Raw genomic sequence first — 13,375 nt, 5'->3', positions numbered from 1 at the left:
GTTCCAGGCGCTAGAGGGATGTATCGTATAGGATTGATGGCACAAATTAAAGTTCTAGCACGTAAGAGCGACCGTGAGAACACGAGAAAACCCGGAGCACAACGATGGCTAATGTAATTCCTATTTTTAAAGCAGAGGACAAGTTGTTACCATCAAATTACCGCCCAATAAGCCAAACCTCAATTGTAGGCAAATTACTAGATTCAATTATAGCTGATATTACAAGAAGCCATCTTGATAAGCATAATTTGATTAATGATACTCAGCATGGATTCACGAGGGGCCGCTCCTGCCCAACTAATTTATTAACCTCCTTCAGTAAAGCTTTTGAGGCTGCTGATCATGATTAAGAATTTGATATTGTTTATTTAGATTTTAGTAAAGCTTTTGATAGAGTACCACACCAGCGACTGTTCAAGAAAGTGGTAGCTCATGGCACTGGGGCAAAAGTGCTGTCATGGATTGAGTCATGGCTCACCAATAGGAAGCAGAGAGTGTGCTTAAATGGGGTTAAATCCAAGTGGGGATCTGTAACAAGTACAGTGGACCCCCGAGTTTTATGATTAATCCGTTCCAGAGAGCCCGCCGAAGGTCGAAATTCACGAAACTCGAAACCATTTTCCCCATAAGAAATAATGGAAATAAAATTAATCCGTTCCACACACCCAAAAATATTAAAATAAAATATTTTTTTCAAATTAAATAAAGATTTACATAATGAAAACAATCAGAAATCAAGAACATGCATTTAAAATAAATAATAATAACATTACACTTACATTTACTGAAGACTTCTGGGTGGATGGAAGATGGGAGGAGGTGATAGGAGGAAGGTGTACACTATTGTTTGGAAGGAGAATCTCCTTCCATTAGGACTTTAGGTAGCAAGTCCTTATCTAGGGTTACTTCCCTTCTTCTTTTAATGCCACTGGGAACAACTTGAGAGTCACTGGACCCCTGGCGCACAAAATATCTATACAGAGAGGTCTTTTTCTGGCATTTCTTTAAGATTTCCCTGAAGTGGGACACAACACTGTCATTGTACATGTTGCAGATATGGCTTGTTTCAGCTTGGTCAGGGTGATACTTTTCAACAAAACTTTGCAACTCATTCCACATTCCACACATGTCCTTAATCACTGAAGAAGGCACCTTATCCACTCCCTCTTCCTCCTCCTCTGAAGCAAGTTCCTTGGCTGTGGTCTGATGCTGTTCCAGTTGAAGCTCTTGCAGTTCGTCAGTGGTTAGCTCTTCCCTGTGGTCTTACACCAACTCTTCCACATCCCCGTCACTCACTTTATTTACCAAAGGGCTTGCACTAGCTTTCCTTGGGTCCATGATGACTTATTTAGCAGTTGCAAGCACAAAAAACAATGGATTATTATGAAATGTATGAACCCGCAGGGTGATGATCACGAGTTGGTAAACAATGGCACACTGAGCATGAATGGCGTGGGAGACTGGCTTTGTGTGCATGGTGATGGGCAGACGGGTACCGGACGGTCGCCGAAACATAAGTTTTTTCACGAAACTCGAGGCCAAATTTTTCAAAAAAAAAATCATCGAAAGTCGAATTTCGCGAAAGTTAAGGCTGCCGAAACTCGGGAGTCCACTGTATTGTTATACAGGGATCAGTCTTGGGCCCGTTCTTGTTTATAATATATATCAACAACCTTGATGGGGGAATTACTAGTGATATGTCCATGAAAGCAAAGAGGGGACTGTATGAGAATACAGTGGACCCTCGACCAACGCTGGCATCGTCTAACGTTAAATTCGACTAGCGATACATTTTAACGCAAAAATTTTGCCTCGACTAGCGCTAAAAAACCCAACCAATGCTATTCATTCTGTTTGAGACGCGTCCACTTGTGGCCTGAGCGCGCCTCACTTGTCCCGTGGGTGCCAGTGTTTACAAGCCAGCCAGCCACTGCGATCCCATCCAAACATACAATCGGAACATTTCATATTATCACAGCGTTTGTAGTGATTGCACCAGAAAAATAAGTCACCATGGGCCCCAAGAAAGCTTCTAGTGCCAACCCTACAGCAAAAAGGGTGAGAATTACTATGGATATGAAAAAAGAGATCATTGAAAAGTATGAAAGTGGAGTGCGTGTCTCCGAGCTGGCCAAGTTGTACACAAAACCCCAATCAACAATCGCTACTATTGTGGGGAAGAAAATGGCAATCAAGGAAGCTGTTCTTGCCAAAGGTGCAACTATGTTTTCGAAACTGAGATCGCAAGTGATAGAAGATGTTGAGAGACTGTTATTGGTGTGGATAAGCGAAAAACAGATGGCAGGAGATAGCATCTCTCAAGCGATCATATGTGAAAAGGCTAGGAAGTTGCATGATGATTTAATTAAAAAAAATGCCAGCAACTAGTGGTGATGTGAGTGAATTTAAGGCCAGCAAAGGTTGGTTTGAGAGATTTAAGAATCATAGTGGCATACATAGCGTGATAAGGCATGGTGAGGCTGCCAGTTTGGACCACAAAGCAGCTGAAAAATATGTGCAGGAATTCAAGGAGTACACAGACAGTGAAGGACTGAAACCTGAACAAGTGTTTAATTGTGACAAAACAGGCCTGTTTTGGAAGAAAATGCCAAGCAGGACCTAAATTACTCAGGAGGAAAAGGCACTCCCAGGACATAAGCCTATGAAAGACAGGCTTACTCTGTTGATGTGTGCCAATGCTAGTGGTGATTGCAAAGTGAAGCCTTTATTGGTGTATCACTCTGAAACTCCCAGTGTGCTCAGGAAAAACAATGTCCTCAAGACTAATTTGTGTGTGCTGTGGACGGCAAACAGTAAGGCATGGGTCACAAGGGACTTTTTCTATGACTGGTTACACCATGCATTTGCCCCCACTGTGAAAAATTACCTCCTGGAAAATAAATTGGACCTTAAGTGCCTCCTAGTATTAGATAATGCTCCTGGTCATCCTTCAGACTTGGCAGAGCGACTTTCTGGGGACATGAGCTTCATTAAGGTGAAGTTTTTGCCTCCTAATACCACTCCTCTCCTGCAGCTCATGGACCAGCAGGTCATTTCCAACTTCAAGAAACTGTACACAAAAGCTATGTTTGAAAGGTGCTTTCTAGTGACCTCAGAAACTCAATTGACTCTAAGAGAGTTTTGAAGAGATCACTTTAGCATCCTCAATTGTGTAAACATTATAGGTAAGGCTTGGGAGGAAGTGACTAAGAGGACCTTGAACTCTGCTTGGAAAAAACTGTGGCCAGAATGTGTAGACAAAAGGGATTTTGAAGGGTTTGAGGCTAACCCTGGGAATCCTATGCCAGTTGATGTATCCATTGTGGCATTGGGAAAGTCCTTGGGGTTGGAGGTTAGTGGGGTGGATGTGGAAGAGTTGGTGGAGGAGGACAATGAAAAACTAACCACTGATGAGCTGCTAGATCATTTTCAACAGCAAGAGGCCACACCTGAGGAAACTGCTTCAGAGGAGGGGATAGAGAAACTGAAGAAGTTGCCTACTTCAAAGATTAAAGAAATGTGTGCAATGTGGCTTAAAGTGCAAACCTTTTTTGATGAAAATCACCCTGACACAGCTACTGCAAGCCGTGTTGGCAACCTGTACACTGACAATGTTGTGAAACACTTTAGGAATGTCATAAAGGAACGGGAGGTACAGGCATCTATGGACAGATATGTTGTGCGACAGAGGTCCAGTGACTCTCAAGCTGGTCCTAGTGGCATTAAAAGAAGAAGGGAAGTAACCCCAGAAAAGGACTTGCCACCTCAAGTCCTAATGGAAGGGGATTCCCCTTCTAAACACTAACACCATCAACACTCCCCTCCTCCCATCCCATCAATCATCACCAGATCTTCAATAAAGGTAAGTGTCATGTAACTGTGCATGTCTTTTTCAGTTTGTGTGTATTAAAATTAATATTTCATGTGGTAAAAATTTTTTTTTTCAATACTTTGGGGTGTCAGGAACGGATTAATTTGATTTCTGTTATTTCTTATGGGGAAAATTAACTCAACTAACGATAGTTTCGATTAACGATGAGCTCTCAGGAATAGATTAATATCGTTGGTCGAGGGTCCACTGTATAGTTGTACCAACACTCTTGTATGGGTGTGAAGCATGTGTGATGAATGTTGCAATAAGGAGGAAGTTGGAGGCAATGGAGATGTCATGTCTAAGGGCAATGTGTGGTGTGAATATAATGCAGAGAATTCGTAGTTTAGAAATTAGGAGAAGGTGTGGGATTACCAAAAGTATTATCCAGAGGGCTGTGGAGGAGTTAATGAGGTGGTTCAGACATGTACAGAGAATGGAACAAAACAGAATGACTTCAAGAGTGTATAAATCTTTAGTGGAGGGAAGGCGGGGTAGGGGTTGGCCTAGAAAGGGTTGGAGGGAGGGGGTAAAGGAGGTTTTGTGTGTAAGGGGCTTCAACTTCCAGCAAGCATGCATGAGCATATTTGATAGGAGTGAATGGAGACAAATGGTTTTTAATACTTGACCTGCTGTTGGAGTGTAAGTAAAGTAACATTTATGAAGGAATCAGGGAAACCAGCAGGCCAGACTTGAATCCTGGAGATGGGAAGTACAGTGTCTGCACTCTGAAGGAGGGGTGTTAATGTTGCAGTTTTATAACTGTAGTGGAAAACACCCTTCTGGCAAGACAGTGATGGAGCGAGTGATGATGAAAGTTTTTCTTTTTCGGGCCACCCTGCATTGGTGGGAATCGGCCAATGTGTTAAAAAAAAAAATGAGCAAATTCACCAATGACACGAAGATAGGTAGGATAAACAATTCAAACATAGATGTCATGGAACTTCAGGAGGATTTAGACAAACTCAATTTCTGGTCAGAAAAGTGGCAGATGCAGTTCACTGCAGATAAATGCAAGATTCTGAGGCTCGGGAGTGTCCATAACCCTAGCACTTATATGTTAACCCCCTAAACTGTCCAAACGTATATATACGTTCTCTCGCCCAGTGCCTTGAATATTGTTTTTTGTATAGAAATAAGGAGAACATTTTTCTAAGTGTTATAGGATGGAAATGAAAAAAAGTAGGGTCAGAAATGAGGCTGCGAAGTTGGCACTTAATGATCTCCTGATGGCAACATCGAGTCCTGTTGCTTGCAGAAGTGTTGCCGATATACCTTTTTTCTCATTTTTATGTTATTTTATATAATTTTTATGTTCTGATAATTACAGTTTTTAGTAGTTCTTGTCATTTCATAACAAATCTTTGTTCTGACACTAATATTAGCCCTTTCAGGGTCGAGAGGCCCTCTCCCAAACTCATTCTCAGGGTCGAAAATTTTACAAAAAAAAAAAAAAATTATTTTTTCTTATGAAATGATAGAGCATATTTTTGTTAGTGTTATAGGCCCCAAAAAATTTTGTGATCAATATTTACCGAGATATGGAGGCGTGAAGTTGACAGAAAGTGAGCCACTTATGGCAACATCGCTGACTGCCGGTCATGCAGTAATAGTTTTTTTTCCTACGTTTTTCTTTTATTTTTTAACATTTTACTTTTTCAAGTAACTTTTATGGCCTGTGAGACCAACATAAGCCATGTTTTCGATATATACACTCGTTGTATGATACACAATAACTGCACAAACATTGACAGGTGAACATTTTCTACTATTTTAGTCACATACTATTGCCTAGAAATATATAGTACATAATATTTATAGGTCCTAACAATCTTTTGGTGGGGAAGGGAGTGTGGGTTTGTGTGAACAACATGGCTGGCAGGTGACTGGCTGACTGGCTGACCAGCTGGCTGACTGGCTGACCAGCTGGCTAGCTGGCTGACCAGCTCGCTGGCTAGCGCTGGTTGGCCAGCTGGCTGGCTTGCTGGCTGGTTGGCTCTGTCTCTGTCTCACAGGTACATATAAATACAATTATACATTGTGTAAATTACTTAGGATACATGGAGAATATAATAATACTAATACTACTACTACTACTACTACTACTACTACTACTACTACTACTACACTCCTACTACTACTACTAAAAATAATAATAATTGAAGCATGGTGTAAGAGAGTATCACTAGTCTTATCTTATCTCTCCACTAATGACAGTGGTGACATTTGATGAGAGGCATCTTATCACCCCACTAATGACAGTGGTGACACTGGATGAGGGTACAATGCCTTCCTTTCATTTGTTTTCACTTCAAATCAAATCAAATCAAATCAAGTTTACTCTCTATAAGGATTACAATGCTGAGTTTACAGAATTTGGATATTGTGTGGTTTACATGTTTTAAAATACTAATTACAGAGGGGGCCACTAGAACACCTAGCATGGCTAGGCATTTTGGGCAGACTTAGATTAATTCTTAACTTTAAAATATTACAAATTATGAGGTAAGTTGGTATTATGGCTAAGTGACTAAATACTAGTTTGTGAGTTTAGCAATGTGAATGCTTTTGTTTTTGCACAATACATAGTTTCAGTATTGGAGTATCACAGGCCAACTTATGACTAGTTAGGATTCATTATTTTAAGATTAAGATTGATATTTCTGTGTTTATGGTCAAATGGGTGAGTGAGTGTAAGTGTGAACCACCAGGTGGTATTCATGTAATTAGTTGACGGGATGTATCAGGGAGAAAAGATGTTTTCTAATGGTAATTTTGAAGGTGATGAATGTGTCTGCAGTTCTAGAGTTTTCAGGGAGGGTGTTCCAGATTTTAGGGCCTTAGACACACAATGAATTTTTGTAAAGGTTTAGTCGGACACGGGGAATGTCGTAGAGATATTTGTGTCTGGTGTTATGCTTGTGGGTCCTGTCACAACTATCAAGAAAGCATTTGAGGTCAAGGTTAATATTGGAATTTAAGGTCCTGTATATGTAGATTGCACAGTAGTAAGTGTGGATGTTCTGAACATGGAGTAAGTTTAGATCTATGAGGAGTGGGGGGGGTGTGTTGCCAGGGATGGGATTTAGTGATTATTCTTACTGCGGCTTTTCGTTGGGTTATTATTGGCTTTAGGTGTGTTGCTGCAGTTGATGCCCAAGCACACATAGCATAGGTGAGGTATGGATAAATAAGTGAGTGGTATAGTGTGAGAAGGGCATTTTGCGGCACGTAGTATCGCATCTTGGAGAGGATCCCAACCGTTTTGGACACTTTTTTGGTTATGTGTTTTATATGGGTGCTGAAATTTAGGTTGTTGTCGAGGTATAGGCCTAGGAATTTGCCCTCATTATATCTGGCAATTAGAGTGTTGTCAATCTTAATGTTAATTTGCGCAATTCCTGCTCTGCTACCAACCATAATATACAGTGGAACCCCGCATAGCAATATTAATCCGTGCAAGAGAGCTCATTGTTATGCGAAATTATCGTTATGCGAATGAATTTTCCCCATAAGAAATAATGGAAATCAAATTAATCCGTGGAAGACACCCCAAAGTATGAAAAAAAAAAAAATGAAAAAGGCATGCACAATTACATGACACTTACTTTTATTGAAGATCTGGTAATGATTGATGGGATGGGAGGAGGAGAGAGTGTTAATGTTTAGAAGGGGAATCCCCTTCCATTAAGACTTGAGGTGTTGAGTCCTTTTCTGGGGTTACTTCCCTTCTTCTTTTAATGCCACTAGGACCAGCTTCAGAGTCACTGGGGTTCTGTCGCACAACATATCTGTCCATAGTGGCCTGTACCTCTCGTTTCTTTATGACTTCCCTAAAGTGTTTCACAACATTGTCAGTGTAATAGTCACCAGAACGGCTTGCAATAGCTGTGTGAGGGTGATTTTCATCCATAAAGGTTTGCACTTTCAGCCACATTGCACAGATTTCCTTAATCTTTGTAGTAGGCAATTTCTTCAATTTCTCTCTCCCCTCCTTCGAACCAGTTTCCTCAGGTCTGGCCTCTTGCTGTTGAAGTTGATCTAGCAGCTCATCAGTGGTTAGTTCTTCATTGTCCTCCTCCACCAACTCTTCCACATCATCCCCACTAACCTTCAACCCCAAGGACTTTCCCAATGCCATAATGGATTCCTCAACTGGCATAGGATTCCCAGGGTTAGCCTCAAACCCTTCAAAATCTTTTTTGTCTACACATTCTGGCCACAGTTTCTTCCAAGCAGAGTTCAATGTCCTCTTAGTCACTCCCTCCCAAGCCTTACCTATAAGGTTTACACAATTGAGGATATTAAAGTGATCTCTCCAAAAGTCTCTTAGAGTCAGTTGAGTTTCTGAGGTCACTACAAAGCACCTTTCAAACAGAGCTTTTGTGTACAGTTTTTTGAAGTTTGCAATAACCTGCTGGTCCATGGGCTGCAGGAGAGGAGTGGTATTAGGAGGCAAAAACTTCACCTTAATGAATTTCATTTTTTTTTTTTTTTTATTATCACACCGGCCGATTCCCACCAAGGCAGGGTGGCCCGAAAAAGAAAAACTTTCACCATCATTCACTCCATCACTGTCTTGCCAGAAGGGTGCTTTACACTACAGTTTTTAAACTGCAACATTAACACCCCTCCTTCAGAGTGCAGGCACTGTACTTCCCATCTCCAGGACTCAAGTCCGGCCTGCCGGTTTCCCTGAATCCCTTCATAAATGTTACTTTGCTCACACTCCAACAGCACGTCAAGTATTAAAAACCATTTGTCTCCATTCACTCCTATCAAACACGCTCACGCATGCCTGCTGGAAGTCCAAGCCCCTCGCACACAAAACCTCCTTTACCCCCTCCCTCCAACCCTTCCTAGGCCGACCCCTACCCCGCCTTCCTTCCACTACAGACTGATACACTCTTGAAGTCATTCTGTTTCGCTCCATTCTCTCTACATGTCCGAACCACCTCAACAACCCTTCCTCAGCCCTCTGGACAACAGTTTTGGTAATCCCGCACCTCCTCCTAACTTCCAAACTACGAATTCTCTGCATTATATTCACACCACACATTGCCCTCAGACATGACATCTCCACTGCCTCCAGCCTTCTCCTCGCTGCAACATTCATCACCCACGCTTCACACCCATATAAGAGCGTTGGTAAAACTATACTCTCATACATTCCCCTCTTTGCCTCCAAGGACAAAGTTCTTTGTCTCCACAGACTCCTAAGTGCACCACTCACTCTTTTTCCCTCATCAATTCTATGATTCACCTCATCTTTCATAGACCCATCCGCTGACACGTCCACTCCCAAATATCTGAATACGTTCACCTCCTCCATACTCTCTCCCTCCAATCTGATATTCAATCTTTCATCACCTAATCTTTTTGTTATCCTCATAACCTTACTCTTTCCTGTATTCACCTTTAATTTTCTTCTTTTGCACACCCTACCAAATTCATCCACCAATCTCTGCAACTTCTCTTCAGAATCTCCCAAGAGCACAGTGTCATCAGCAAAGAGCAGCTGTGACAACTCCCACTTTGTGTGTGATTCTTTATCTTTTAACTCCACGCCTCTTGCCAAGACCCTCGCATTTACTTCTCTTACAACCCCATCTATAAATATATTAAACAACCACGGTGACATCACACATCCTTGTCTAAGGCCTACTTTTACTGGGAAAAAATTTCCCTCTTTCCTACATACTCTAACTTGAGCCTCACTATCCTCGTAAAAACTCTTCACTGCTTTCAGTAACCTACCTCCTACACCATACACTTGCAACATCTGCCACATTGCCCCCCTATCCACCCTGTCATACGCCTTTTCCAAATCCATAAATGCCACAAAGACCTCTTTAGCCTTATCTAAATACTGTTCACTTATATGTTTCACTGTAAACACCTGGTCCACACACCCCCTACCTTTCCTAAAGCCTCCTTGTTCATCTGCTATCCTATTCTCCGTCTTACTCTTAATTCTTTCAATTATAACTCTACCATACACTTTACCAGGTACACTCAACAGACTTATCCCCCTATAATTTTTGCACTCTCTTTTTTCCCCTTTGCCTTTATACAAAGGAACTATGCATGCTCTCTGCCAATCCCTAGGTACCTTACCCTCTTCCATACATTTATTAAACAATTGCACCAACCACTCCAAAACTATATCCCCACCTGCTTTTAACATTTCTATCTTTATCCCATCAATCCCGGCTGCCTTACCCCCTTTCATTTTACCTACTGCCTCACGAACTTCCCCCACACTCACAACTGGCTCTTCCTCACTCCTACAAGATGTTATTCCTCCTTGCCCTATACACGAAATCACAGCTTCCCTATCTTCATCAACATTTAACAATTCCTCAAAATATTCCTTCCATCTTCCCAATACCTCTAACTCTCCATTTAATAACTCTCCTCTCCTATTTTTAACTGACAAATCCATTTGTTCTCTAGGCTTTCTTAACTTGTTAATCTCACTCCAAAACTTTTTCTTATTTTCAACAAAATTTGTTGATAACATCTCACCCACTCTCTCATTTGCTCTCTTTTTACATTGCTTCACCACTCTCTTAACCTCTCTCTTTTTCTCCATATACTCTTCCCTCCTTGCATCACTTCTACTTTGTAAAAACTTCTCATATGCTAACTTTTTCTCCCTTACTACTCTCTTTACATCATCATTCCACCAATCGCTCCTCTTCCCTCCTGCACCCACTTTCCTGTAACCACAAACTTCTGCTGAACACTCTAACACTACATTTTTAAACCTACCCCATACCTCTTCGACCCCATTGCCTATGCTCTCATTAGCCCATCTATCCTCCAATAGCTGTTTATATCTTACCCTAACTGCCTCCTCTTTTAGTTTATAAACCTTCACCTCTCTCTTCCCTAATGCTTCTATTCTCCTTGTATCCCATCTACCTTTTACTCTCAGTGTAGCTACAACTAGAAAGTGATCTGATATATCTGTGGCCCCTCTATAAACATGTACATCCTGAAGTCTACTCAACAGTCTTTTATCTACCAATACATAATCCAACAAACTACTGTCATTTCGCCCTACATCATATCGTGTATACTTATTTATCCTCTTTTTCTTAAAATATGTATTACCTATAACTAAACCCCTTTCTATACAAAGTTCAATCAAAGGGCTCCCATTATCATTTACACCTGGCACCCCAAACTTACCTACCACACCCTCTCTAAAAGTTTCTCCTACTTTAGCATTCAAGTCCCCTACCACAATTACTCTCTCACTTGGTTCAAAGGCTCCTATACATTCACTTAACATCTCCCAAAATCTCTCTCTCTCCTCTGCATTCCTCTCTTCTCCAGGTGCATACACGCTTATTATGACCCACTTCTCGCATCCAACCTTTACTTTAATCCACATAATTCTTGAATTTACACATTCATATTCTCTTTTCTCCTTCCATAACTGATCATTTAACATTACTGCTACCCCTTCCTTTGCTCTAACTCTCTCAGATACTCCAGATTTAATCCCATTTATTTCCCCCCACTGAAACTCTCCTACCCCCTTCAGCTTTGTTTCGCTTAGGGCCAGGACATCCAACTTCTTTTCATTCATAACATCAGCAATCATCTGTTTCTTGTCATCCGCACTACATCCACGCACATTTAAGCAACCCAGTTTTATAAAGTTTTTCTTCTTCTCTTTTTTAGTAATTGTATACAGGAGAAGGGGTTACTAGCCCATTGCTCCCGGCATTTTAGTCGCCTCATACGACACGCATGGCTTACGGAGGAAAGATTCTTTTCCACTTCCCCATGGACAATAGAAGAAATAAAAAAGAACAAGAGCTATTTAGAAAAAGGAGAAAAACCTAGATGTATGTATATATATATATGCATGTGCGTGTCTGTGAAGTGTGACCAAAGTGTAAGTAGGAGTAGCAAGATATCCCTGTTATCTTAGCGTGTTTATGAGACAGAAAAAGAAACCAGCAATCCTACCATCATGCAAAAGAATTACAGGTTTTTGTTTCACAGTCATCTGGCAGGACGGTAGTACTTCCCTGGGTGGTTGCTGTCTACCAACCTACTACCTACCTAATGAATTTCATGTCCCCATAAAGTCGCTCTGCCAAGTCTGTAGGATGACCAAGGGCATTGTCTAACACCAGGAGGCACTTAAGTTCTAATTTCTTTTCAGTTAGGTAATCTTTCACATTGGGGGCAAATGCATGGTGTAACCAGTCATAGAAAAACTCCCTAGTGACCCATGCCTTACTGTTTGCCCTCCACAGCACACACAAATTAGCCTTGAGGACATTCTTTTGTCTGAACGGTCTGGGAGTTTCAGAGTGATACACTAATAAAGGCTTCACTTTGCAATCACCACTAGCATTGGAACACATCAACAGAGTAAGCCTGTCTTTCATAGGCTTATGTCCTGGGAGTGCCTTTTCCTCCTGAGTAATGTAGGTCCTACTTGGCATTTTCTTCCAAAACAGGCCTGTTTCATCACAATTAAACACTTGTTCAGGTTTCAGTCCTTCACTGTCTATGTACTCCTTGAATTCCTGCACATATTTTTCAGCTGCTTTGTGGTCCGAACTGGCAGCCTCACCATGCCTTATCACACTATGTATGCCACTACGCTTCTTAAATCTCTCAAACCAACCTTTGCTGGCCTTAAATTCACTCACATCATCATTAGTTGCAGGCATTTTTTTAAGTAAATCCTCATGCAACTTCCTAGCCTTTTCACTTATGATCACTTGAGAGACGCTATCTCCTGCTAGCTGTTTTTCATTTATCCACATCAATAAGAGTCTCTCAACATCTTCCATCACTTGCGATCTCTGTTTCGAAAACACAGTTAAACCTTTGGCAAGAACAGCGTCCTTGATTGCCTTTCTGTTGCCCACAATAGTAGCGATGGTTGATTGGGGTTTACTATACAACCTGGCCAGCTCGGAGACACGCACTCCACTTTCATACTTATCAATGATCTCTTTCTTCATCTCTATAGTAATTCTCACCCTTATTGCTGTAGGGTTGGCACTAGAAGCTTTCTTGGGGCCCATGGTCACTTATTTTGCAGATAAAATCACCAAAAACACTGTAATAATACGAAATGTTCCGATTGTATGCTTGGATGTTACCGCGGAGGCTGGCTGGTAAACAATGCCACCGGCAGAACATGTGAGGCTGGCTAAGGGCGCACATTAGACGTGTCTCGGACGAACAGCGTTGAGCGGGTTTTTTAGCGGTATGCGAGGCAAAATCTTAGCGATAAAAGGTAGCGGTATGCGGATTTAACGTTATGTGATGCCAACGGTATGCGGGGGTCCACTGTAGTAGGTTTTGTCATCATTAAGCATAAGTTTATTGGCTGTCATCCATAAACACATCTGTCTATCTGTGTGCTTGTCTCTTTTTTCTGTATGTATGTCTGCTTGCCTCTCTGTCTCACTCTGTCTAAGAGAGAGCCACTAGCGAACCAACACGTATTACACATCTGAGTCC

At 41.5% G+C, this 13,375-nt stretch overlaps 1 protein-coding gene across 1 annotated transcript in view; it reads right to left on the bottom strand.

Annotated features, from left to right (window-relative positions):
* Positions 1–13,375, bottom strand: part of LOC128686555 (ATP-binding cassette sub-family C member 5) — a 537,407-nt gene that overhangs the window by 179,877 nt on the left and 344,155 nt on the right. The window lies entirely within an intron of this gene.

The sequence above is a fragment of the Cherax quadricarinatus genome, chromosome 12, assembly GCF_038502225.1.
Source record: "Cherax quadricarinatus isolate ZL_2023a chromosome 12, ASM3850222v1, whole genome shotgun sequence".
NCBI lineage: Eukaryota > Metazoa > Arthropoda > Malacostraca > Decapoda > Parastacidae > Cherax > Cherax quadricarinatus.
This window is presented reverse-complemented; position numbering and strand designations above follow the sequence as displayed.